The 26,195-nt window shown below is 50.0% G+C and overlaps 1 protein-coding gene across 4 annotated transcripts in view; it reads left to right on the top strand.

Moving 5' to 3' along the window:
- The window catches only part of CDH23 (cadherin related 23), a 338,466-nt gene that overhangs the window by 136,679 nt on the left and 175,592 nt on the right, over positions 1-26,195 (top strand). The gene's annotated exons all lie outside the window — the stretch shown is intronic.

Genomic DNA, 26,195 nt, shown 5'->3' with positions numbered 1-26,195 from the left:
TCTTCTCTAATATAACTGTTTTGTATTGGATTTCCCAGGGCTTTGAGATCTATGGAGAATTATGAAATTGGCTGACATCTATTTTGTATTTTCTCTTTCTCTCTTAATTTGACATACCCTAGGCACACAACTGATTTCAACCTTGGTTCATGTGTGGCCCTCTTTAGTTTCATTATTAATTTTTAGTAATATTGTGGACACCTGTGAACTCACCAGCCAACCCAAGAGCTAGACCGTCACTCATACCTTACATCTGCCTTGGTCCCTCCTCCAGCCCAGCCCATCTCCCTGTCCACATACCCATATCTTTTAATCTTGCATTTTTTCATTCCCTTGCTTTAAAAAATATTTTGTCATATATATGTGAATGACATATTGCTTAGATTTAGTTGTCTCTGAACTTTATTTTAAAATTACCATGTTATGCACAGTCTCCTAGGACTTGTTTTCTACTGAATATTATATATCGAAGATTCATCCATGTTTTTTGGTATCATTTGTTCATTTTTGTTACTACATATTATTCCATTATGTGAAAATACAACAGGTAACCCATTTTCCCTTCGATGGGTGTATGGATTGACTTTTGCTATTACCAACTGTGCTGTGAACATCTTGTATGTCTTTTTCTGAACACATGTGAGAGTTTGCCCTGAGCTACATACATCGTCTCTCCCCCCCCCCCCCCCCCAACCCCAGAATGTGGCTGGCCAGAGTCATTTCACAGATGAGGAAGCTACAACTCACAAAGCTCATGAAATGTGCTTAGGGTCGCCAGCACATAAGTGGTGGGCCCAGGATTCAAATCCAGATATTCAGTCCAAGAAACCAAACGATTTGTGTCAACCGTGATCTGCATGCCAGACTGGAACCCTAGGATATGTTCATTCATTCATTCAGTTAACCAACAAATGTTAATTGAGTGCCTACTGTGTGCCAAGGCTGCATGCTGGACCCTGGGGACCAGCTGTGAAGGGAAAGCCGCTCTCACTGCCCTCATGGAGCTTGCATTCTAGTGGGGAAGAGAGAGAAGTCAGCAAAGTCAGTGTTTGCAGACTGTTAAGCATCAGGAAGGAAATACCAAGGCAAGGAGCAGGTAACTGGGGTGAGGAGCATTAGGAAGGGGGATAAGGAAGGCTGGCTGGGCTAGGGAGACTTCAGTCACCTGCCTCAGTCTCCCTAGGCTGTGGATATGGGAGGAGATTTTGTCCCTCCCACCTCAGAAAAGGTCTCAGATATTTAGGAGGCTTTGAACCTGAGATGAGCCCCTCTAAGCAGCTCAGATTCCTAGCTCCCTTTTTCATCTAGCGCCCTGGTTGACTGCTCAGCTTTCAAGGCAGCCCCCAGCCGGGGCTAATCTGAAATAAAAGTTTTTATTTATCTAGCTTGATACCCGGTGCAAGGTTAAATCATACAAGAGCAAAAGCAATAAAAGAGAAAGATTAAGCGTAAGGCGCCGTCTTAGGCATGCCCTTTTGCAATATGGTAACAAAGATATTAAGCCTGAAGTCACCCACAACCCCACACTGCTGTTTCCTGTCTCTCTGAGCTCAGCCCAGCTGGAGCAGGAAGGAGGAGGAGAGGATGGGGGGGGGGGGGGGGGACACAGGAGGGAGACACCCTGGCGTGCCCTGCAGAGAGGGTGAGGAAGCAGATGGAGTTCTACTAGCTCAGCCCATTGGCCACCTCCTGCCCCCATGCAGCTCTGATTCATGACTTCCCAGGGGGGACAAAAAATTGTCGACATCTGCACCTACATTTTTGTTAGTGTTTCCTTGTCATCGGTATTTATTGTGTGCCTGCTATGGGCAAGGCACCCTGGGGAGAGAGACTGTAGAAGAAGCCTTAGTCACACTCCCTGCTTATGGCCAACCTGGCTCAAGTCCAGGTGATCGGAGCAGGTTATTTCTCCTGTCTGTGCCTCAGTCTCCTTATCTGTAAAATGGGAATATTAATGGGTTTATCTAAAAGAATTATGGTCTGGTTGATGACCAGTACATATAAGATACTAGGGTTCCTCAGCGTGTAGGTGGTAATGGAGCCTCTAAAAATACAAATGTCCCCAGCTCGTGCCTGTCCTCCCTGCCCCCCAAACCCAAGACTTCCACTCTCTGTAAAATCTCCAAGTGTTTCAGAGCCTCCTTGGGGTTGGAAGGAGGCTATTCCCATGTTTTGTTTAACTGACCTGGGCTTTTGCCCCTGACCCCTTGTGGGTGTCCCTATGTCAAGCCACTGGAGGAGGGTAACTCATCCTGGCCCCTCCAACATCCCCTGGACACTCCATGACCCTGGAGCATAGTGGATCGTGGGCAGACAGGGACGACTCCTCTCCCCTCTGGCTCCAGCCTATAGCCCTTCTCTCTGTAGGGCCCATAGGGCCACAGGGACACCATGCCACCCTCCGCACCCCCATCTCTTTTACAGGAGCAATTTAAACCAAGAAAGGGAGGGACCTTTCTTTTAGCCAAAATGTCAGCCCACCCACCAGTTCACCACACATGTCCAGTGTAGGTCCCAGGAAGAACCCAGCTGTACAAGTAATTCAGCACAAAGCCTAAGCATGGAGGAAATAGCAAATACTTCAGATCAGGAAAGGAAAGGCGGTCTCAAGGGATGACTGGAAAGACCGTGAGGAAGGGAGGAGCCCCCAGCCACAGGGCCGGGGGTGAGCACACACTCAGGGGGCCTCCAGCGCAGCATAAGACTCACTGGGAAAGCTTCAACCACCAGGCTGAGGAGTAACAATAACAGCAATAGGAGCGAATACGTCTGGGCTTAGGCACAGATCAGAATGCTTCCACCCGCATCAACTCTTTAGTCCTCCCAATAAACCCTATGAGCTCAGTGCTACTATCATTATCCCATTTTCCAAATGAGGAAACTGAGTCCCGCCTCCCCAGGGCCACATGGCTGGTGGGAGGTGAGCAGGTTGGCTCCAGAACCCGCACTCATCCAGCACCTCTGGCCTCTCCCCTCCCCCTGCCCTGCGCACTGGATGGTACCGCCCAGGTTTGGGAGTCACCCGACCCAGCTCTGGGCTCTGCCGTCTTTCTGCGCCCCTGCAGCTTCTCCCTCTGCCTCTCTGTCAAGTGCTCTGCCTGAGTCAATTAACTGGCTGTCCCATTCAAATATTTGACCAATATCCTGGAAACAGAGATTTCAGGGCAGATATTTTCAGACATTGATTGAAGTGAACAAACATTCTGGCACAGAATAATTTATTGCTCATAGTCTTACCCTGCTGGGCTCTGCTCCATCCGACCCCCCTCCCCAAGGAGTTTCTGTTGTGGGGAAGTGGGGTGGAAGCAGGCTGCCTGTGTTTCCCAGCTCGCTGCCCCTCCCGACCCTCCCGCTGCCAGGGCAGGAGGGCCCCGCTCTGAAGGACCACATCAGTGCAATGCTTTTGAATCAGTGCAAGTAGAGGCTGAAGGGCACTTCACAACAACGTCCAGCAGAGCAAGGGTTATTTTAAAGGAGCCAGTGACTGGTCTTTCCTCACAAGGACAGTGGGAATCTTAAATGTCCACAAGAACAATTTAGTTGAGGCTTAGGGAGCATTTTGCAAATGGGAACTTGAGTCCTGGGATGCTGTTGGTCCTCTCAGACATCTGTAGGGACAGGAGAATCGCCTGTCCATGATAGCAGATGCTTATCAAGGTCTCGATAAGCCAGCTTCCACACTCGGTGGTCTTGGGGAGACAGCCTCTAGAATGAAAATTGAAAATGGAAAACCGTTCCACTGAGAAGCTGGAGGACTTGCTGGGAGGTAAGCGTGTGAAGAGTTGCTCAAGCATCCACATGGCGTTTGCTAACCAGCCGCGCTTTCAGTAAGTCCTCGGAGATCAGGGGAGACCGGGAGTACAGGCGGCTGGGATGGGGCCAGGACAGCATTTCACCCAGACACGATTCCCCAGAGAGATGACTTTAAGTGACTCACGGGTGGGGCATGACATAGCTCTGAATCCCACAGCGAGACAGTTCCTGTCTTCTCAGTTCTCTTTCAGTTCTGCCCAGGAGAAAGTCCAGTTGGCCGCTCACCCCTTTAACACCTCTCTACCCCTGGGCTCCTCTCCCCCTTTAACAAAAAGAGAGATCACCAGAGCCTTCGAATGTGAAGCTGGTGCAGCTAGAATCTAACCACATGGGCTCATTTTCTCTATTTACAGTCACCTTCTATTTATGGCCAATGAACTGGTTTTCCATTTGATTCATCCTCTCTTAAATTCTTTTAGAATAATGTTTAGAAGAAAAAAATGAATCAAATTAAAGGAAAATAGTAAATAATAATAATCCAAGTTGCATGAAAATATGGCAAAAAATTGGGAGGATGGCATTCAAATGACCGAAGATTGAGCACAACTGACACAGGAGAAACCCGAGCCTTTCCTTATCTGTAGAATGAGAGGGATGACAGCTCATAGGGGTTCAATAGTCACATCGAAACACGTAAAGTGCTCAGAACAGGCCTGGCACCAGGCAAGAGCTCAGGAAATAGCAGCCCTCTGTTGAATAGGAGCGCGTTAATGCAGCCACTTTGGAAATGGGCAGCGCCATACCCAATAACACCCACAAGGCGGTATTATTGGGACTGCCACTGGGATGAAGGATGGGTGGGTTAGCGGGGAGGGCATTTGAGACAGGAGGGACCAACAGGAGCGAAGGCCTAGAGGGAGGACTATTCATGAGAGGTCTAAGGGGCAGCGGGTAAACCAACTAGGCTGCAGAAGAGAAAAAGTGAAAGATGATTTGAAGGGTGTTGAGGGTCAAGCTAAGGAGTATGAATTGTTCTTTTCAGGGCATCTGTTGTCCCAAGAGCACTAGGAAGCTCAGAGAAAGGGGCTTTCTGTGAGGCTGTGGGGTTCCCGCAGGAATCCGGGGCAGACTCTCCTCAGATCCAGGTCTCCTGGCATAAGGAACTGGGACAGCAAGCTCAAGCACACTCCTTTCTTATAGCATCTGTCATTTGGTTTAAAAAAATCACAAACTCAGTGGCTTCAAACCACAGAAATTTATTCTCTTACTATTCAGGAGGCCAGAAGTCAAAAATGAGCCTTGAGAGCTAAACTCAAGGTGTCAGCCGGGCTGGTTCCTTCTGGAGGCTCCAGGGGAGAATCCATTTCTTGCCTTTTCCAGCAGCAGTGGCTGCCAGCATTCAGTGGCTTGTGGTTGCATCACTCCAATCTCTTTTTCCTGGTCACACTACCTTCTCCTTTTCTGTAGGCAAATCCCCCTCTGCCTCCCTCTTAAGGTCCTTGTGATTGCGTTTAGGGAGCAGGTAATCTCCCCATTTCAGGGTGTTTAATGAATCACATCTACAAAGTTCCTTTTGCCATGTAAGGTAACCTGCAGAGGTTCTAGAGATTAGGACGTGGACGTCTTTGATGGCCATTATCCAGTCTATCACGGCATCTTTGCTCCTCTTTGAGCATTTGTCCCCCTCATCTCTTTCTACCCCACTGGCTCCCTCATGTACTCTCCTGGTCCATGATGACCATACTGCCCCTTCTCCATCACAGCTCGCCTTGAAAGGGCCTTCTGTCAACTGTCAACCATCTCCATATGCTAGCTTTCCAATTCCAAGTTTCCTAGAGGGGGTCAGATTGGCCAGCTTATCATTGCAAGTAGTATCCACAAGCTGTAGGTCGCTTGCAACCTGAGATGGTGTCACCCCAGGCAACTAGTGCACAAAAGGGAGCAGGGCCTTGAATGGGACAGGCCCCAGACAGGCCCCAAATCCATCTAGCACACTTTTAAAGATAGATAGGCCAGTGGGACAGAAAAGAGCTTTTAGAACCAGAGCCGTGTATATATGGGAACTTGATATATGATAAAGGTAGCACCGCAAATCAATGGGGGGAAAATGACTTGTTTAGTAGCTGGTGTTGGGAAAACTAGTGCACCATAGAGAGGAAAATAAGGCAAGACCCCTACTATATACCATACACTAAGGTGGACTCCAGATGGATTAAAGGCCTCGATGTGAAAGGTAAACTGTAAAGCTGGTAAAAGGCAATGTGGGGTATATCCTTGTGACCTTGTGGTAGGAAAGAACTTCTTAGCACCCAGAGAGCACAGACCATAGCTGGAAAATTATCTACATCAAAGGATTTCCAATTCAATAGCAATATATAGACAAGGTTAACAACAGATGACATGTGGGGAGATTTTGGCAACATTTAAAACCAATAAGGGACTAATGCTTAGAATAATTAAGGATTTCCTATAAGTTAATAGAAAAAAATTGGAAATTTCGGTGGAAAAATAGGCAAAAGATATTTACAGAATGGGAAACCTAATGGCTAGTGGACATATGCAGAAGAACTGAAACCGACTAGAAACCAGAGAAATGCAAATGGCAACTACAGTGACCAGCCTCTTCACGCCCCTCATGGACATGTGGGCCAGATCCCCCAGCTGCCTGTTTTTATGTGATCTATGAGCGGAGAATGGATTTTAAAGATGAGTATCTTTGCAACTGATTTGATGGTAGTAAGCACTATCTTTGAACACGTAGGTGAAAGATTATTCCTTCCACCAAAGTTCCATTCTTCCCCCAAGTAGACCTGTATTTCAAAAAATGGTGTTCAATAATTATTATATTTCTAATTTCATCAACAAGTTCAGTGGAAGTTAATTTTCTCTCTTGTTAAATAAGTGCCAACACAGTGTCCTCTAATTTTGCCTCTTGGAGTCTAAATATTTACTGGGGCCTTTTGCAAAAAGGTTTGCCCACCCCAACACTAAAGAATACGCTGCATCAGTTAGAAGCCACATACTATTAGGTTAAATCACATGAAATCACCATTTTTGTAGGTCAAAAATGGTTGAGTGTCAGCAATTTCATTTTATACAACTTAATAGAGGTACATACAGCAAAATAGATCAATCTTTAAAACCTAGTATTGAGTGATAGAAGAAATAGAATGGGAAAGCATAACACCATGTCTGCAGGTAAAAAATATCAAAGCAACTGTAGGCATTTAACAACAATACAGGCACGTACAGGAACTGATACTTCCTTGGGAGAAGAGGGGGTAAGGTGGGGCTGTAAAAAGGAAAACCCAACTGCAATACCACCTCCTAACATTTACTGGGTCATCACCACGTGCCTCGCACTGCTTTAAGCAGCTCACGTGTATTAACTCATTTACCCCTCACAGCACCCCAAGGAGGAAGGCACTATTATTGTTCCCACTTTACAGATGAAGAAACTGAGCTCAGAGAGGTTAAGTAACTTTCCCAAGGCCGCTCAGCTTGTAAACGTTGGAGCTAGGGTTTGAACCCAGGTAGTTTGGGCTCCAGTTTTGGAGATCCAGTCTGAAGTCCAGTGAGATGAGTGTTGTTCAAAGGGGTATGGGTGGACCCAAGAGATCTGAACAAGCAAACTCCCCTTTTACCTAACCCTTTGCAGTCGTTTGTCTACTCTCAGCCACCAAAGCTTTTTTACCATTCCGGTCGTATGTCTGCTCTCAGCCACCACAGCAAGGAACTGTATGAATCTTAACTCTATTCATTCATGTATCAGTTCATAATTTCTCTTGTTTATCCTTCATAATCTTGCATGTTATGTATCACTGCTCTTTCAATGGAAATTAATTCCGACCAGTACGACACCCATGTCCAAATTTAATACGACCACAAAGAGCTAAATCCTACCCCTACTCCATGCCCAGGAAATCCCTGCTGTTTCTTTCTCATCTTCTCCAGAATTCAGAGCCCCTGCCTCAGCCTCTGGTCATCCTACAGGCACAGTAGCCAAAGAGTTAGGAGCTATGAACCCTGTCCCTACATTGACTCAACCTGGAGTGACGGCATGTGCCACCCACAGGACAAAATGACCTACTAGATGCCCCTTGGGAAATGACTCCTGCATTGGTCTGCTGAGGTAGCAGCTACGAGCTTTGGATCAGATAGGTCTGAATTTAATCCTGGCTTCAAGTTCAACTGCCTGTGAGACCTTGACAGATCACCTCTGTGAACAGAGGCAAAAACACCTGCCTCAAATAGGGGCCTGGCATATAGTAAGAGCTCAGTAAACTACTGTTGTTCCCAGGTCATTGACATCACCTAAGGGGCATGACTGCTTTTCATTGTGCCTTTTTTTTTTCCTTTGGCTGTTGTCATTTTTTTATTTAACAGCCTAAGGGAAAAGAGGTCAATGCCCCTGACTAAAGAGTAAATTATTGCTTTATTTATTTATTTATTTATTTATTTATTTATTTATTTATTTATTTATTTATTTTTGTTTAAAATATTACAGATGTCCCTTTTTCTCCCCAATGACCCATTCCAACCCGGTCCCATCCTCCTCCCCAGTCCCTCTCCCACCATTGTCCGTGTCCTTGGGTTGTGCATATACGCATATAAATTCTTTGGTTACTCTCTCCCCCTCCACCCACCCGCCCTCCTCCATCCCTCTGACATTTGTCAGTCTCATCTGTGCTTCCGTGTCACTGAATCTATTCTGTTCATCAGTTTATTAAGTTCTTTAGATTCCACATATAAGCGAGATCATGTGATGTTTTTCTTTCTCTGCCTGGCTTATTTCACTTAGCATAATATTCTCCATTCATACTGTCCCAAAGGGTATGAGATTCTTCTTCTTTACAGCTGCGTAGTATTCCATGGTGTGAATGTCCCACAGCTTTTTTATCCACTCATCTCCTGATGGGCACTTGGGCTGTTTCCAGATCTTGGCTATTGTAAACGGTGCTGCTGTGAACATAGGGGTGCACATATTCTTTCTGATTAGTGTTTCAGGATTCCTAGGATACATTCCTAGAAGTGGAATCACTGGGTCAAAAGGTGGCTCCATTTTTAATTTTTTGAGGAACCTCCACACTGTTTTCCATAGTGGTTGCTCAGTGTCCCTCCTTGAAAGAGGGGCACTCGGGAAGGGCAGGGCGGAGCCTGCATCATGCTATTTACCTGCCTGCTTCCCCTCTATCCATCTTCCTATCCCCTCCCCTCCTTTAAGCCTTGTCTCCCTGCTCACCGCCTCCTTAAGCCTTTCCTGGCCACCCAGCTTGCGTCGTCTGCATAGCTGACTGGAGCAGATTGGTTGCCCCCATTCTGTTTCTTATGGGGAGGTTCATGCTCCCCAGCCAGCTCAGCTTCCATTTTCCCTCTGACCTGCCATCCCCACCCCATGCCCAGGACTGTGTCACCTCTGGGCTTTGGCTGCCTGGTTGGCTCAGGAGTTCACAACCATCTGCCTCCTTTGCCTCAGGCTGTCCCTCCCCATCATGGTGATCACTGAATCCCCTGGGACCCACATGTCCTCAGGTCCCTGAGACGTGAGCCACTGAACCCTAAAGGCCTACTCGGGCCCCATGTCACCATCAGAACCTAGAAAGAAGCCATCCTTTCCTGCGGGGCTCATGTAGCCTGAGCAGCTGCAGGACCCTTCACTAAGTTATTCATCATCAGAACGATGCTGCACGGGAGGGGCGGCCTCCCCATTTTACCCACCAGAACGTGGAGGCCGACCTGGTGTGGCCTGCCCGGCATTGCCCAGGTCACAGGTGGCACCAAGCCACCCATATCCCATATCCAGGACCTTTCCGTCACACCCTGCCACCTCTTCCCAGAGGTGACCACCTAACGTCCACATTTTGACCATGAAATCCATCCCCCGCTCCTTATTTTTCCAGGAATCTAAGCCCACACCAGCCATCTTTCCTCCATGGCCCTGTGACTCGGAAGAGCTCATTGGGGCTTGGCTGTCGTGGAGCCTGGCTCTGGGCAGCCCTCCTGTGATCAGCACTGATTTTCTCTGGCTCCAAGAGTGTTGCCTTCTGCCTGGCACAGTGTGGACTCAGCAGGGAGAAGGGACTGGCCTAGGGTGAGAGCAGAAGGCAGGAAGCCACTATGACCCCACTTCTTGTGCAGCCGTAATAGGATGTCAGTGGAACCCCACCCTAGGTGTCATGCAAGGCCTTCTCCAGAAGTGGCATCTTATGCTTACAACAGGCACTGTCGGTGTCCCCATTTCACAGATGAGGAGACAGACTCACTAAGGGTATGTAACAGGAAGGGTCATGCTAGGCCAGGAAGTGGCAGGTCTGTGTGAGTCTGAGGTCCTCGCTTTCCACGGGGCACCCTGCCTCACTGGATTGTCATGACAAGTCTGTCATGTACAGACCCTGCCTATGCTGTTCTCTTTATAGGTGGGTAAACTGAGGCTTAGAGAGGTCAAGAAACTCAAGGTCATATGGTTGGTTAAGTGGTAGATGCTAAACTGGCTCCTGGTCTAGTCTTTATCTGTCCACTGTGCGTGAACTCTCCCACCCGTATCAGGACCCGCACCCCGAGGCTGGGCAGTAGAAGGGTAACTAGGAGAGGACATGAGGTAGGGATGCTCCAGGTTGGAGTGAGAAACAGATGGGAGGCCTGGTTGTTGGAGGGGTCAAGAAGGGTCAAGTTGCAGGAAGTGGGGGGAGATAGGCAGACGTGGAGTGCTGAGCAGGAGGGAGCCATGCGGGGTCTTCCAGGAGCAGCGGAGTGCTGAGCAGGAGGGAGCCATGCGGGGTCTTCCAGGAGCAGTGGAGTGCTGAGCAGGAGGGAGCCATGCGGGGTCTTCCAGGAGCAGCGGAGTGCTGAGCTGGTGTCTCACAATGCTGGCCCCGCGGCCTGCCTCCCAGCCCGGCCCACCTCCCTCCCTCGCAGGTTGGGGACATTCGGTTGCTGAGGTCAGGTCTTTGTTTGAAGGACAGATAATTAATCCCGCAAAGTAATCCCCAGCACACTCTGGCAGATTTATGGAGATCACCTCTGTCCCAGGAACTCTGCCTTATCATCTTTCATTTCCCAGGCAAAGCGAATGACTTGTTATATCGCAGGCCCCACGCCAACAGGAATTTCATTTAGGGGCGTTCTCCAGGTGGAGGGAGATTGATCACGGGCCTGGGCAGGAACCCATGGCGGTCCTGGGGCCAGGGAGGGAGGGGACGGGACAGGTACCATCACACCTCCTTTCTCCTTGCCCACCTTCACCTCTCTCCATTGGAGCCCAGTTTCATGAAGTTCACCTGCCACAGGCTGCAGCGACCCAGATATTGTCGGGCTCAAACCTCCCAAGTCATAGATGAGAAAACTGAGGCCCGGATCAGCAGGGAAGGTACCTGTTTCTCAGGCGGGCCCTTTCGGCTACTCTGCCCCAGTTCTCTCTCCCCCACCATCACTTCTCCTCTCTCCCCATCTGCCCGGAAGCTACCTCAGGTGCAGGAGGCTGTTAAGGTCTGTCACTGGTAGGGGCTCCTCAGAGTCCCCCGCGGTTGTCCTTGGAACCTGCCTCCCAAGGGAGCTTTTGTGGTTGAACATTGGCAGGGCCTGGTAACTCACTCACCGTGCAGGGAGGGGGGAGAGCAAGGGAGGGGGCAGTCCTGGAGGCCACAGTAGTCTCTTCTGGTCTGTTGCTCTGCCTCTCACTTGCTGGGCGGTTTGGGGGCTCTCCTTGTCCCTCTTTGTAACACAAAGAGTTTGAGCTAATTTGATTATTTATAAATATTTATCAGCCACCTCTCATGTACCAGCTTCTGGGGATATAGCCGTGAACAAGACAGGCAAAGTTGTTGCCCTCACAGAATTTATAGTTTAGGGAGGAAGAATGACAAGTGTTTGCAAGAAAATAAAACGTGTATGGGGGGGGGGGGGGGAGAAAGAGATGGCAAATGACAACTGCAGCTACTTAGCTGAGAGGTTGGAGAAGGCCTCTTTGATATGGCCACATTTGAGAGGCGCCTGAGCAGCCATGTGGAGCTATGGAGAAAACGGATTCCAGGCAGAGGAAACAGCATGTGCAAAGGCCCTGAGGTAAGAATGAGCTGGGTATATTTAAGGAACAGAAAATTAGAAAAGAGTTCAATGACACTAGAGTGTGGTGGGCAGCAGAGGGTTAGGTGTAAGCAGTGAGTTCAGAGAGCTGGACAGGGACTGATCATTGAAGGTCTTACAGACCGGGAAGAGGAATTGGGATTATTCCATTTGCGCTGGGAAGACATGAATAATGGAGCAACTTGATTTGCATCCGGCTTTTAAAAGATCACAGAAAGATGTACTGGGTGGAAAATGGGCTGGAGAGAGGGCTAGAGGAGAAGCAGGGAGACCCGCAGGAAGGCCACTGGGCGAGCAGGCGAGAGAGAATCCAGGATGCTTATCATGCGAACCATCTCAGGCTCTGTCCATCTGTCTGCCAGCTGCCCAAAACTCACCACCCCAGCTTCTTCGGCCGCCACCCTTTCTCCCTTAAGGAGACTCGGTTATGTTCTGAGCCCCAGGTCCTCCCTCCTGTGTCTCTCCCACGGCTCTCAAGGTAAAGCTATCTTATGGGCTGGCCGCAGAGCTGCTCTTAGCACACACCCACCACATCCACACTCCTGCTCCACCCCACCCTGGAGAGCAGGGGGCAGGCCGTGGGCACCCCAGAAGCGAAGGGAGGTCCTGGTCACCGCCCAGAAGCGAGGGACAGCGTGGCAGCATGCAGCACTGCCCTTGCCAACTTGGCAGCCCTTGTCAACAGGAACTGAGCCCGGTGGGGCGGCGCCTTCCCGAGGCTCACACCCAGCCGTTGGTAATTAAAGCCATAAGTCATCTTCCAACGGGGGAGCTGCAGGCTCTGGCTGCTACAGCTGGCGTTGCTTGGGGCTCTGTGCTGGGAGGGAGAGTGGGCACATCTGGGCAGAGGTGGGTGGGGGCTGAAGATCAAAGACTGCCCTGCATCCTGATTTCCGCTGAGGTGGCGTTTGGGCGCTGAGGTGGCGTTTGGGCTCTGATGCTGGGGGCAGTGCCAGGAGCTTCTGCCACAGACAAAGGGCTCACTTCCTCTTTTCCATGGATACTGAGAGTCTCAAGCAAAACACCCCCAAAAGATGGCGTCTGTCTCCAGTGGGATTCTTTGCTCCCCTTCCAGAAGTATCTATTCACAGAGCGAGGCGTGGGGGTGCCATAGGGTGCCCACCCTTTGGCTATGCTGGGGAGTTTCCCAGAGAAAGTGCCCTCCTGCTGAGAGAGTAGGGTCTGTCGCCCAGCCCAGCCCCGCAGTGGAGAAGGGCTGGCCTCAGAGCTGCTCTCAGCACAACGCACCACATCCACCTAACTGAGGTGGCCGGTGGGAAGGACCCTGGACTCTGGCCTGTGGCCTCTCTGTTTCAAAGAATAGTCGGGGGCTTTACAAGATTTGGGCTGCTGATTCTCCTCCCAGACCAAACAGGCGGAAACATCCCTCTTTCTCCTGCTTCTCGCTTACTCAGCAGAAGTTCCTGCCTGTGTAGGCCAAGGGGACAGGAACATCTCGGGACACCCCTCCCTGTCTGGCTGGGCTCACTCATCACGAGTTCTGAACGGCCACTTGGTTTGGGGCGCTGGGCCAGGGCCTCGGGATGTCATGTGACATCTGGGACTGATGCTCGAGCTGGGAGGATGGGGACATTCTGGAGGCCAGGCTACCAGGATGAAATGGCCACCCATTCCACCCACCCGACACCACACACACACATACACACACATACTCCCTACCTACCTGTCCAGGACCCCCGCCTTTGTCAGAGAAGCAGGGCCAGGATCACTGGCAAATGTGAAATATCACATATTTAGAAAAGTAGAGAAACTAATATAACACCCCCTATGTGTTCACTCTCCCAGTAACATTTGTTGACATTTTACCATACTTGTTTCTGATCTTTTCTGCTCGTCTTTTCATTCTTCTTGAAGAAATGAAACTACAAATATTGTTAAAGGCAATTTTTTTCTTTCATTTTCAGTGATCTCAGATGCTTGGTCTCTGAGGCCCGAGTAGAAGGGGCTAAAGCCTCTAATCCTGACGCAGCTTCGAAACAGGGTCCCGACTTAAATACAGTCTGTGGTGTCTTTGGTGGCATTAGGAAAGCGTTCATTTTGGTTAGTGTGATAATGGCATGTTTGAGGGTCTCAGAAGTCCTTATAAGAGATGTAGACAGTATTTAAGAATGAGCTGAGATTTGCTTTAACAACTCCAGAAAAAACTTGGAGGGGTGAGTTTAAAAGAAAAAGACTGGCAATATGTTGATGACTGTTGAATCTGGGTACCTGGGACTTAATTGTACTCTTATCTCTACGTTTGTGTATGTGTGGAATTTTCCATAGTGAAATATTAGTTTAAGTGCAGTCCCCAAATTTGCCAGGGGACTCGCCTCTACTCTGGGATCCACACTGACTGTGGCTCGGGTGGGCACCCAGACTTGACGTCGACCTGTCCGGCGCTAGCTCTGCCTCTAACTTGCTGTGTGACGTTGGCCAAGTTACTCCCCATCCCTGACCAGTTCTCCACGGGGAGAAGTTTGAGCCTGATGGGCCCTAAGCATCCTTTCATTTTCCATCTCTGACAGCGGACACATCTAACTTACACACTCAGAGACCCCACTAAAGGGTAACTGTGGGAGCAGCACAGTCCCCCTGGCAAATTTGGGGACTGCCCTTCTTATGCCTTCAGTTTCCTCTGTGGGTTTCTCGCACCACCCTCTGAGGGAGCCTTTGCAAAAAGGGTTCTGTGCCAAATATGTTGGAGAGACACTGCATCACAACATCCTTGTCTTTGTGCCAGTCAAATACACAATAGCTTATTAAAGGCTCTGACAAATCCTGCAGTTAAGAGACCTGTTCAGTGTTTCCTAAGTTTATTTGACCGCAGAAGTTTTTTAAGTTGGCCTTTTTCATACCCCATGCATTGAAGTTCTGGGGACACCCTCCAGGAAACTCTGACATTCCTGTTTTTAGTTTGGTGGCTCCTACCCCATAGGACAAATTTGCCATCTTGTGAGCATGGTGATTCTGACTCATTTTCAGTAGAACACAAGATTTGTTATGTTTTCCGTGGGTTTTGTACTTAACTAAATCTGTAGTTTTTTCCCTGTCATTCCCTGATCAGAAACATCTGCTTTGATGTTACAATCTGAGTCACTGACCAGATGCCAGAAAACCCTCCAACAGCAGGAAACTGGGCTTGGCACAATCTGAGACCTTCCTGGTGGGGCTGTCAAGAAGCAATGTTTCTAGGGAGGGGTAGGAGAAAGAACATAGGCTTTGACAGCAAAGGCTGTGGGTTCAAATCTTAGCTGAGCTGCTTGCCAGTCATGTGACTTAGGACAAATTCTTTTGCCTCACCTTAGCTGACTCACCAACAAGGTTACTGTAAGGATTAAGCAGCATAGTATGTGTCGAGTGCTGAGTTTCCCTCCTTCTCCAAAAGAATGTGTAGTAACTAATATTTATTGAGCACCTACTATGTGCTGAACTAAAAAGATGCATTGCCTGCTTTCACCTTCACATCAGCTCTATGAGATAAGTATTATCCCTCCCCTTTTACAGCTGAGGAAATTAAAGCCCAGAGAGGATAGGTAACTTACCCACAGTCACACAGCTTGTAGGAGTGATGCTGAGATTTTAGCCCTGGTTCTAGCCACTACAACATCTGCCTCTTTCAAAAAGATCAGATCCAGATGAAGACATGTTGATTCGCTGAACCTCAGGACTCTCACCTGCCTGGTCAGTGTTTCTTGGTCCTAGGGTGTGACCCAGACGGCCTGATATAAGGCCCTGTGCATCCTTGGCTGAGTGCTCAGAGACAACTGTGGAATCCATAGAGACTTTCAGGTTCCCTGAAGTCCCAAGCCCCCAGTTCCACCCCTCGGGAGCCCCTCTGAGGTGTGAGCACACACACACCCCAGCTGCTTTAGCCAAGGCAACTAGCTCTGATTTGAGCTGTATTATATACTGGGGTTTTGTGCAAGATTTTATCTGTTAAGAGGATTTTCTACTAAAACAAAGACATTTGAAAAACCACTGCCATAGAAAAGTCCCCTCTTTTTTTAAACGGGGAAGGACCCTGAGGCCTGGAGAGGTTAAGTAACTTGCCCAGTTGTCTTCCTGGTCCCCAGGCAGATCTCTCTCCTCTCTTCAGGAGCAGGGGCCAAGCTGAGGGTGGCATTGCAGCCCTCAGGGAGCCCTTCAAGGTCAGTCATCTGGCCAGTACTGCTCGCTGGTGGCCAGTTCTATGAAGATAACTGTGTCTGAGGCTGGCTCCCTGAACCTCGTCCGACCACATCTATTTCTGGGCTGCGGAGCCCTGACGGAGCACAATTTGATTCATAAATTACCCAGCTCAAGGTGTGTGTGATGGGCTCTCCTTCACAGATTTGAAAGTCATTCACTCTGGAATTTGCAGCCCTTGGGTCCAGAGGGGGTGGGCAGCTGTGGGACTGCTGGGACCAGCACGCCAGGAGGGAGAGTGCAGGGGAGATGGGGAAGACTTGGAATCAGGGAGCCCGGCTCTGTGCCAGTTCTGTGCTCATTTTCTTGCTGAGCCCTTCCAGCAACCCAGGAGGCATCTTCTATTATGATCCCTATTTGGCTGGCGAGGAAACTGAGGCCCAGAGAGGTGAAGCCACTTGCCCAAAGTCACATGGCTGCCAGTAGTGAAGCTAGGATTCGAACTTAGGGCTCTCCCAAGCCACAGTTTCTCCCACATGATCATGGTGATGTCAAAACAAGGGACTGAAAAGCGGCCTTTATGGGAACAGTTGGACTCTGGGAAATAGGATTGGACAGGAAGGCACAGGGGCAACAAGCCTTCTCTTCCCACAACTTTCAGTGTGTGACTGAACTGACGCCCCACCCCCCCGCCCCACTGCGCCACAGACTTTTCTAACGTTACCCAGTACCAGGCACTGCTTAGTTCCACCCGCCTCAGGCACCTGGTTCACCATCCTTGGCGCACACCTGACATAGCTCAGCACTTTACAGTGTGTAAAGCATTTTCAGATCCCTTATTTCATTGAACCTCCAAATAGCCCTGTGAGCAGGACAGGCATTCTCACCCACAGTGAGAAAGCTGAGGTTCAGAGGCCCACAAGCTCACAAGTGTGAATCCAGTCTAACTTCTTGTCAGGGGCTTACGAGTTCTTCAGTCATCTTCTTTACACATGTCCTTTGTCCTTTCCCTGGGGGTGACCAGTCTTCCCTGGTAGATGGCGGGCTCCCTGGGGGCATTACTGATGCACCCCCATCTATGCCTGGTAAAGAGAGGCCCAGTTTGTGGTAGATGGTTGCTGTGCCCCCACTCCCCAAGAAGCCCCATCCCCCGGCCTCTCTTTGCTGTGTCCCACTGCTGGATCAGCGCAGAGGTGCAAGAGGAGGGGTGACTCCCCGCCGGGATGACAGAGCACACCCCCACTTCGCAGTTCCTTCCCCTTGGGCATCTGATCACTGTCCTCTGTTTTCTTAAGTGTCTCCCCTCCTCCATCCCCCCTCGCACTCTCCCTCCAGGACAAGGCCTTTCAGATCATCAAATATCAAACGCTTCTTATTCGAGGATTGAGATGGCTTTATCGGAGCCCATAAATCTCCCAGAGCCCTGACACTCTCTTAAGTGCCAAGCCTCAGGTGAGTTATGTGGGCCAGGCCCAGCAGCGGGCAGGGCAGGCAGCCCTCTAGGGAACACGGCAAACCTCGGCTCCCGCTCTTGGCCCCAGATGGGGCCCCAGTTGAGGATGGGCATGGGTGTTCTGAGCCCACCTGCCCAGACCCTAGAGGTAACCAGGCTCCAGGCAGGTGAGCAGGTGGGTCCCTGAGGGATCCAGAGCCCTCTGCTTGTCTTCTCCTTAACCTCCTCATCTCCACTCATCCCCTGGCCAGTCTCCAGCCCCCAGGGCCTAGGGAACATCGGCCCCACACAGGAAAGGCCATGGCAGCCAGCAGGGACATTTGAGACCTGAAAGACCCAGATTCACATCCTAGCATGGTCACTGAATAACCACATGTCTTTGGATGTGTGTGTCATTTCCCTGACTGAGCCTCAGTTTCCTCATCTGATAAATGGGGTACCATGCTGGCATCACAGACAGCATCAGCTCTCAGAGATAGTCTTTAACATGGTGTTAACATTTCATCCCTAGTTCTGTGCTTGCACAGGGTGGGACAAAGGTAGGTTTACAGTTGTGAGTCTGCGAAACAGAGTTTATTCTGGTATTATTATTTATTAATTATTATATTATTTTCCATATGAACAACTGTAAACCTACTTTTGCCTACCCTGTATTTTTAAACAAAAAAATGTGTCTTATAGAACTCTGGTATTTTGTGACTCCTTTAAAAAATGTCTTAAATGTTGTCTTTTCCAGTCACAAACTTCTCTTCTGCAGCATTATTTCTAGTGGCTGACCAAATTTAATATTATGCCTTATTTAACGAATCCCCCATTGTTGGGCATTTAGCTTGTTCCCTATTTTCTATATTAAACAGCGCTGTGGTGAGCATCCTGGTAGCTATATTTGGGAGCACATTCATGCTTATTGCCTTTGGAGAAATTCCTCCAGTTGCAGAGTAAAGGTTTCTCAGGATTTGGGGAGATTCTCACCTGAGCCGTAGTCCCTGGCGATGCCTCGCTGATCCCATTGCAGTGTCCTTAGAGGACCAGAGCCACCTGCCCGAGGCTCCCCATTTGCAGGGAGTCAGGCACTGCTATATGTGAAAGGGGCTTGGCTTGACCCTGAGCAACCCTGACAAAATAGGCTTTACTATACTTGGCTACTCAGGTTAATGCTTCATAAATTGGAGCCTGTTATTAGCAAATTAATCAGAGTCCAGTTTGTGGTCTTATTAGGAGAGGTAATCATTTGTTGGTTTAAGTGAGCTTGATGAAAACCGTCCTTCTGTGAAACGCCTGTAAGACAAGCTACTGCAATTTCCACCTACTTGAGGGACTCGAAGGTTGTCTTTCCCCGACTGGACAGTAATAACTGTAATTAACTGAGCTGCGCGGAGCTCAAACAAACATATTGCCATGGTGCATCGGGAGGGTCTGATACAACTGGAATTGCTAACTCGCTGATCCCTTCTCGTGGCCCTGGTTCAGTGTGACATCACAAATCACCCCAGTACCATTCCACCCTATAGCCTTTTACACTAGCCTCAGAGTGGCCCCCGTACATCCCTGCTTCAGTCCATTCATTCATTCAAAAAGCATCTATTGAGCACCTACCTGGGGGAACCAGTCCCCACCCTTCTGGAACTTACATTCCTGTGGTGGGAGACAATAAACAGGCACATGAACAGATGAAAGAGAGGTTCAGAAACTAAAGTGCTTTGAAAGAAATAAAATAATAATGGAGTAGAGAGTAACAGGGGTGAGAGTGGGACTGTGGGATGGTTAGGGAGGGCTCCTCTGTGGAGGTGACATTTGAGCTGAGACCTGAATGCAGGCGAGGCACCCAGCAAAGATCTGCAGGGAGGAGACTCCAGGTGGTTTCAGGATAAGCTTTGAGGAGGGGATGGGCCTAACCCCCACCTCAAGGGTCCAACAGGGGTGGGGGGGAGACATCAGCTCTCAGCCTGTCTCCCCTCCATTGAAAGCAGAGGTAACCCACACCACTGGTTGCCATATGTTGATCACAAAGCCATTGAATGCAGCCCAGCCCAGGTGCCACTCAGGATGCTGGCCCCTTTTGTTAGCAGGCAGCTAAGTGACAATTTTTAATTCATAAGGTATCTTCCAAAGCCATGTCTCAGACAGACTCCCAATTTTCATTACACAGTGATACAATTCTCTACCAGACACAATTATATGGCTCCACTGGACAGTGATCAGCGGCTTAGGCTGCACACGCATAGCTGTTTAATTGGCTCCCCCTGGCAGTGGGGAGAGGAACATCCCGGGCCTCTGGCAGGACATGAACTCTTTAGCTTGTTAGAGTTGAGTTTGAAGTCTTTGCTCCACCCCTCACTGCCTGGAAGACCTAGTGCCAGTCATTCTCTGTGCCTTAGTTTCCTCATCTGGAAAATGGGGATAATAGGACCTATCTCATGGGAGTTTTGTGAAAATTGAAAAAGATATGCACGCAAAACATGTCTCCAGGTGCAATACATGTCGGCTAGTGTGGGAGAGCCCCACGACTCGTTCTGGATGTAACAGGCCACAGTTGGGACTAACCTGTCTGATTCTTCTACTCAGAAAGCAGGCGTAGCAGAGAAAGGAGCAGGGACCAAAACAGGCCCCGACTCTGTCTGGCACCAAGATAGGTGCGATGCAAACATGACCACCCCTGGTCCTCGCACAGCCCCTGGAGGTGCGGGCTGTTACCCGCAGATGAGGAACATGGCCCAAAGGAATTAGAGGCTCACAGGGGGTCTCACAGCTCATAGGTGGCAGAGCTGTTATTGGCACCTGGGTCTATTTTCAATGTGTGAGTTTGTGCACAGGCGGTGGTCTTCACTTTGGTGTTGATGTGACAGGTAGACTCCAAGCAGAGACTATGACTGAAAGAGAGACCACTGGAGAGAAGGGGTGCAAATCCCCATTCTTCTTACTTCCCTGGGCTGGGGAGAGTCCCTGACTCTAGGCCTGGGGAGGGCCAGGGGAGGGATCAGGGTCCTGCAGGTCATCTCTTCCAGCCTCCTGCCTCCATTCAGGGACTTGCATTTGCGTGGATGAAGTTTTGGACCTAGAAGTCCAAATAGATCATGAGCTCTTTATATACACTGCTTTCTTCTTGTTTTCCCCATGGCCCCAGCACAAGGCCAGGCCCAAAGGATGTGCCAGCCTACTGTGTGCTCATTGACCCTTCCTCATTGCTGTAGAAGGGGAGCAAGACTTCAGGCCACCCAACAAATATATACTGAGCATTGTGGCAGGTGCCACGGGAGAGAATATGAGACCCCAGCCCTTCTCCTCAAGGCCATGCTGGCTCTCTCAGCATGAGAACCAGGGAAGCCCCAGAGCACAGGGCAGTTCTGAGGGCACCGGCCCATTGCTGGGCTCAGAGAAATGAGATTGGCTTCCTGAGACCAGCGGCATTGGAAGTAGATCGTAAGAACAGGAAGGACCGAGGTGGGAGCCCATGGTTTTCCTTTAACTCCGAGGACAGAGAGAGCGATCGCTGGGAGCCCAGCCGAGCAGACAAAGCAATTGAAAGTCATCAGCCTGTGTTCCCACACGCACCATCAGCCACTCACTAAACTGCTTTTCGCTGAGACCCAGCTCCGCTGTGGGTCAAGATGCTGCCGGCGAGATAACAAGGGGACGAGATGTAGAACTGATGAGATTTGGCAGGGGCCGGGAGGAGGGGAGCCTGGGGAGGGAGAGCCTGCCAGCCTCAAGGAATGAGGAGGTGGGAGAGTGAGCCCCTCCATGGTCCAAAGAGTAAGCTGCCTCCCTGCTCCCCAAGTCTGACCATCTACCCACCTGCACCCCAATCCAGGGTCCCTCTCCCACTTTCTCTCCGCCTTGGACCATCTATCTACATAGCAACAGACGCCCTTTGCTTGACTCTGCTGCGCCCTCTAGCTGCCACTCCTCCTCTCCTTGCTTTCGCACCAAACTGGTCAGCAGCACCTGCACCCACTGTCCCCACTTCTGTTCCCCACTGGCGCTCATATCTCACAGTATGACCCAGCCACTAATTTTAATAAATAGGGGAAAGAAGGCTGTGACTCCCCTCAGCTGCCTTTCATGCTTTTGCAGACTCGAGACACCCTCTTTCCTGCAAATCTGAAGAGGGCTGGCTGCCTAAGGCTTCTAGAGGAGGTGGCTCCCCCAAGAGAACCAGCAGGGCCTGTCATGACCTGCTTCTTCTCTTGTGTGGCTGCCTTAAGTCACCAGTTCCCAGAAGCCTTGGGCCACTCCAGGTGCAGCCCCGCTCTACCCCAGAGCCCCTCCCCTGCCAGGCGTATCCACACACACCTAGGGCAGCACCTGTCGGCCCAAGGGAAGCAGCTGCGCTTCTGCTCAGCAATGGGGCTGAACAGGTGAAAGGCGTCCCTGGTGAGCCTCCCCCAGCCCCCACCAGTCCCCACGGGACTTGGATAAAGAATGTCAGGAGACCAGAGGGCTGGCATGGTGGTATCAGTTTCTAGGATAACAGAGAAACCTGTGTGCGTGGCTGCCAAGCTCGCAGCCCCCAGGGAAGAGAGAATGGTAAGAGGGCTGGGATAAGGAAAGGGGGCAGGGAAGTGGCGACCACCCTGGGGGTGAGTGACGCAGGAAGCAGAGGCAAAGCCCCCGGTGTGATGTCCTGTGGGCCTTAAGGGTTTGTACTCATCCTTGGCCTCAGGGCTGCCAACTTGTACACATGGGCCCTTGGTTGTAAGGCTGTCCTGTCAAGAAGATGGGCTTGACTCAGTGTTCCCGCTGAGCAGACAGCTGTAGGCACAGGCTTCTTGGGTGGGGTGGGGTGGGGTAGGGTGGGGGTGAGGGTTGGTAGAGGAGATGGCCACAGTGTTGAGAGCTTTCTATGTGTGAGGCACTCTATTAACTCATTTAATCCTCACAGCAACACGGTAACTATTAGTAACTATAGTTACCCCATTTTACAGACCAGGAAACTGAGGCCCAGATGTGTTAGGTAACTTGACCGAGGTCACTCAGCTAGCAAGTAGCAGCTGTGATCTGAACCCATGCAGTCTGCCTCCAGAGGGCATACTCTTAACTCCCTCTCTACTCCATTCCGTGCTGCTTTTCTTCAAAGGCCTTAGTTCAGCAAGTACTTATGTTCAATAATGCAATTATTATCATGAATGGTGATCTTAGACTGAAGGCATGAACCTTGCCAGGTTTTCTCTGCTGATTCTTCAGCACCTTGTACACAGTAGGTGCTTAGTATGAACTCAAATGAAGGAGTGAGCTAATCAGTCAGTCTTTGAATAAGACCTGCCCTTGGCCCTCCCTGTTTGGGGAGCAGGACTCACCTCCTGCCCCTGCCCCAGCCAGCATCCCAGTGAGTGCTAATGTTGCCATGGTGACAATAGGATCCTCAGAGCCTGTGCCTCACTCAGGTGGCCTTGTCAGCTCCCTGGGTGTAACCCCTTCTGGCTGTTGGTCCGGGAAGTGATTCTTACTTGGCAGGAGGTTGGGAGGTGAGCTCCACGCAGAAAGATGTGTGAAAAAGAAGTGTGTGTGTGTGTGTGTGTGTGTGTGTGTGTGTGTATTGGGGGTTCTCAAGTTTGAGAACAGGGGGAGGTACTTGCCTGCAGATTTGTTGGAGAAGGTGCCGAGGTCAGAGGAGAGGTATTTTATGTTCTGGGGACAGACTCTGGGTTGGGGATGGGCAGTGCGTTCATCGGTGGGCGAAGGTGCTGGATGGAGAGTCCCAGTTGAGGGCGACAGGGTAGGCAACCTTATTTTCCAAACAGAAAACCAAGCACATTGTTCAGCAAAGGCCCTCTGGCTTGTGAGTGATTTGTAGGGAAAATCTTGCAGAGATAAAAATTGAATCACATTCAGTTAAACGTTTGATAGGTTCCTTTATTGGGAAGACTAAATTTACATGAAAATCTGGACCGATGGGATGCTGGAGGTAGGAGCTGGGGGTGGGGATGTCCCTGCCTGTGTGTGGTGGGGGAGGGGGAGGCACAGCAGGAGGCTCTGAGGTCTTACCTCTGCACAGCCCTTCAGCTCAGCATTTAGGGGCTCAGAGGAGCCAGCCCCCAAAAGGCCCTGCTTCACCCACCTCAGCACTGATCACCTGTAATGTGAATTCTGATCGAGGGCTGCAGCCCCCATTAGATTGTGTCCCTGGTACATTGCTACAGAAACTTCTTATATTGATGAACATATAAACCTCCTTGCATCCCTGTCCTCAGTACACAAACATAATAGGAGGTACCCAAATCTCTCCATGGCCACAGGAGGAAGCTGTAGACAAGGGACGGGCTGGAGTGATGTCCCCTCCCTGGCCTGGCCCCACGTCAGAGTCCCCAAAGTCCATAGTCTGAAAGTGACATGAGACCTGAATGGGCTCCGCCGTCATCAGCAGCCTCTCCCCTGCTTGGGCCAACCTCTGCAGGGGACTGGGAGGACAGGGGAGGGAGCAGAATTCTAGCCACCAAACAGGGGAAAGTGGGCCGCCTTGCTGGCCAGCACAGGGTTTGGCCAAGATCAGCCCCTGTCCCAAAGCCTGAAGTGAGAAGAGGAAATTGTCTCCCCCTGCTTTTCCCCTATTCAGTCCCAGAGATGACATGATCTCCTACTGTGTGCAGATCCCTTTAGAGCTGGGGAAAGGGAGGAGCAGGGAGATAGCACAGCTTCCATGGGGGATCCTGGTGTCCACCCGTGTGTGTGTTGAAGGCCTGGTATCAGTTCCCTCCTATGGAATCAATATCTATCCACCCCTTTCCCCAGCCCTGCCTGTCCTCCAGGGCCCAGCTCAAACAGCACGTAACTGAGTACTTACTTTGTGCCATGAGCTGTTCTAAGCTGACATATATATATTTTTTTCACACTCATTTAATTCTAATAACTCTATGAGGGAGACCCATTGTTATCCCCATTTTACAGATAAGGAAACCAAGACACAGAGGGGTTAGGTAAGTTACCCAAGGCCACACAATTAGACAGCAGTGTAGGGAATCAACGCCACCTCTTCCATGAAGCTTTCCTTCTTTGAGCTTTCCCATGTGTGAACAGCCTCATTCTGCTATGAACTCAGAAATGCTGATTCTAATTGGTGTCAAAGCTCCCTTACAAGGCTGCAAGTGCTTTAGAGTCAGAATCCCTGGCCCCCCGCAGTGCAAAGCACAGGGCCTGGCCATGCGCAGCCTGCCCAGGGGATGACTGACTATGCGAATGAATGGCAGTAAGTGAGTTAGTGTGTGTGTGGATGAGCCGACGCACTGGTTAATGAGGAAGAGCGGAGAGTGGAATTGAGATCTTCCCAGGTAAACAGGTGAACTCCCAGCCTGGTGGGAAGGGTTCAAGGTCAAGTACAGGGGCCCAGGTGGGCTGGGAGCAGCCATTCCTCAGGAACATGCTTGCTACTGGGTGTCCAACACTGGCCAGGGACCCTGAGGGATAGGTGTCAAGGGCCCCCATCTTCAGGGGGCTTTTAGGTTGGGTGGGAAGATCACATGAACATACAAGAAGTCAGGGAAGAGCAAAGAGAACAGTGGCTACTGCGGGGGGGGGGGGGGGGCTGGTTCAGCAGGAGAGGCAGGACCCCCTTCCAGGAGGGGGGCTGGCACTGAGTGGGAGGAGGGGAGGGGAGGGGAGGCCAAGAGCTCTAGGAAGGGGGACACTGAAAGACAGGGAGGCCAGAATGAACATGGTAATTTAGGGAACCTGAGGAAGCCACCATGAGGACACGGGGTGCCTGTAGGGCAGGGATGGGAGCGTCCAGCCCACAGGCCGAAATCATTTAGTCTGGCCCTGCCAAGTCCTCACCAAAGAGAAGCAGTTCCAGCCATCACACTAGGCGTGAGTTAATTAAATGTTTGACCTAATATAGCAGGCTAATTTTTAAGTTGATAATTTTGTGTGGCTCTTGAATGATGTTTATAAACATCCAAAGAGCCCTTGGCAGAAAAAAGGTTCCCCACTCCTGCTATAGGGGAACCATAAAATGAAGGTGGTGGGGAAGAGAGGGGTGGGATACAGAGGCCTCCACCTGAGCCAGTGTCATTTGTGTATGATTTTTGCTTGTACTTTAAACATATATTTTAAATTTTAATAAGTACTTAGATACTTAAAATTTAATTATGACCCTGCCGGGCGTGGCTCAGTGGTTGAGCGTCGACCTAGGATCCAGGCGATCGGGGTTCAATTCCCGGTCAGGGCACATGCCTGGGTTGCAGGCTCGATCAATGACTCTCTCATCATTGATGTTTCTGTCTCTCCCTCTCCTTTCCTCTCTCTGAAATCAATAAAGATATATATATTTTTTAAATTGAATTATGTTTTAACTTACATAAAAGGAAACTTTGCATCACTGCCATAAATAGAAAATTAAAGTGGAATAGAATAGAGTAGAATAGGACCGTAAAAATAAGCACAAAGGAAACCAAACAAGGCTACTGCCTCAGTCCATTGGGGCTACTATGACAAAATAACACCAACTGGGTGGCTTATAAACAATAGAAATTTCTTTCTCACACTTCTAGGACTGGGAAGTCCGAGATCCAAGTGCCAGCACGGAGCTCTGGGTTCTCTTTGATGAGACTAATCCCATTCTGAAAGCTTCCCCCTCACCACCTCACCTTCCCATCAGAGGTTAGGCTTTCACCATATGGGTTCTGGGGGGACACAAACATTCAGGCCGTCAAAGTTACTGAGCCCTAGCTGGGCGCTGCTTCCTTTGGGGGCTCTGAGCCTGAAGCCCACTCTGTCTTTGTTAAACAGGCAAACAAGCAAGTGTTAAGAGGTGTTACCGACATGTTAGCACCAAACCAAGACTTTC

This window comes from Miniopterus natalensis, chromosome 14 (assembly GCF_054644295.1).
Source record: "Miniopterus natalensis isolate mMinNat1 chromosome 14, mMinNat1.hap1, whole genome shotgun sequence".
NCBI classification, from domain to species: Eukaryota; Metazoa; Chordata; class Mammalia; order Chiroptera; family Miniopteridae; genus Miniopterus; species Miniopterus natalensis.
The sequence above is the reverse complement of the archived record's forward strand: the minus strand, read 5'-3'. Positions and strand labels throughout refer to the sequence as shown.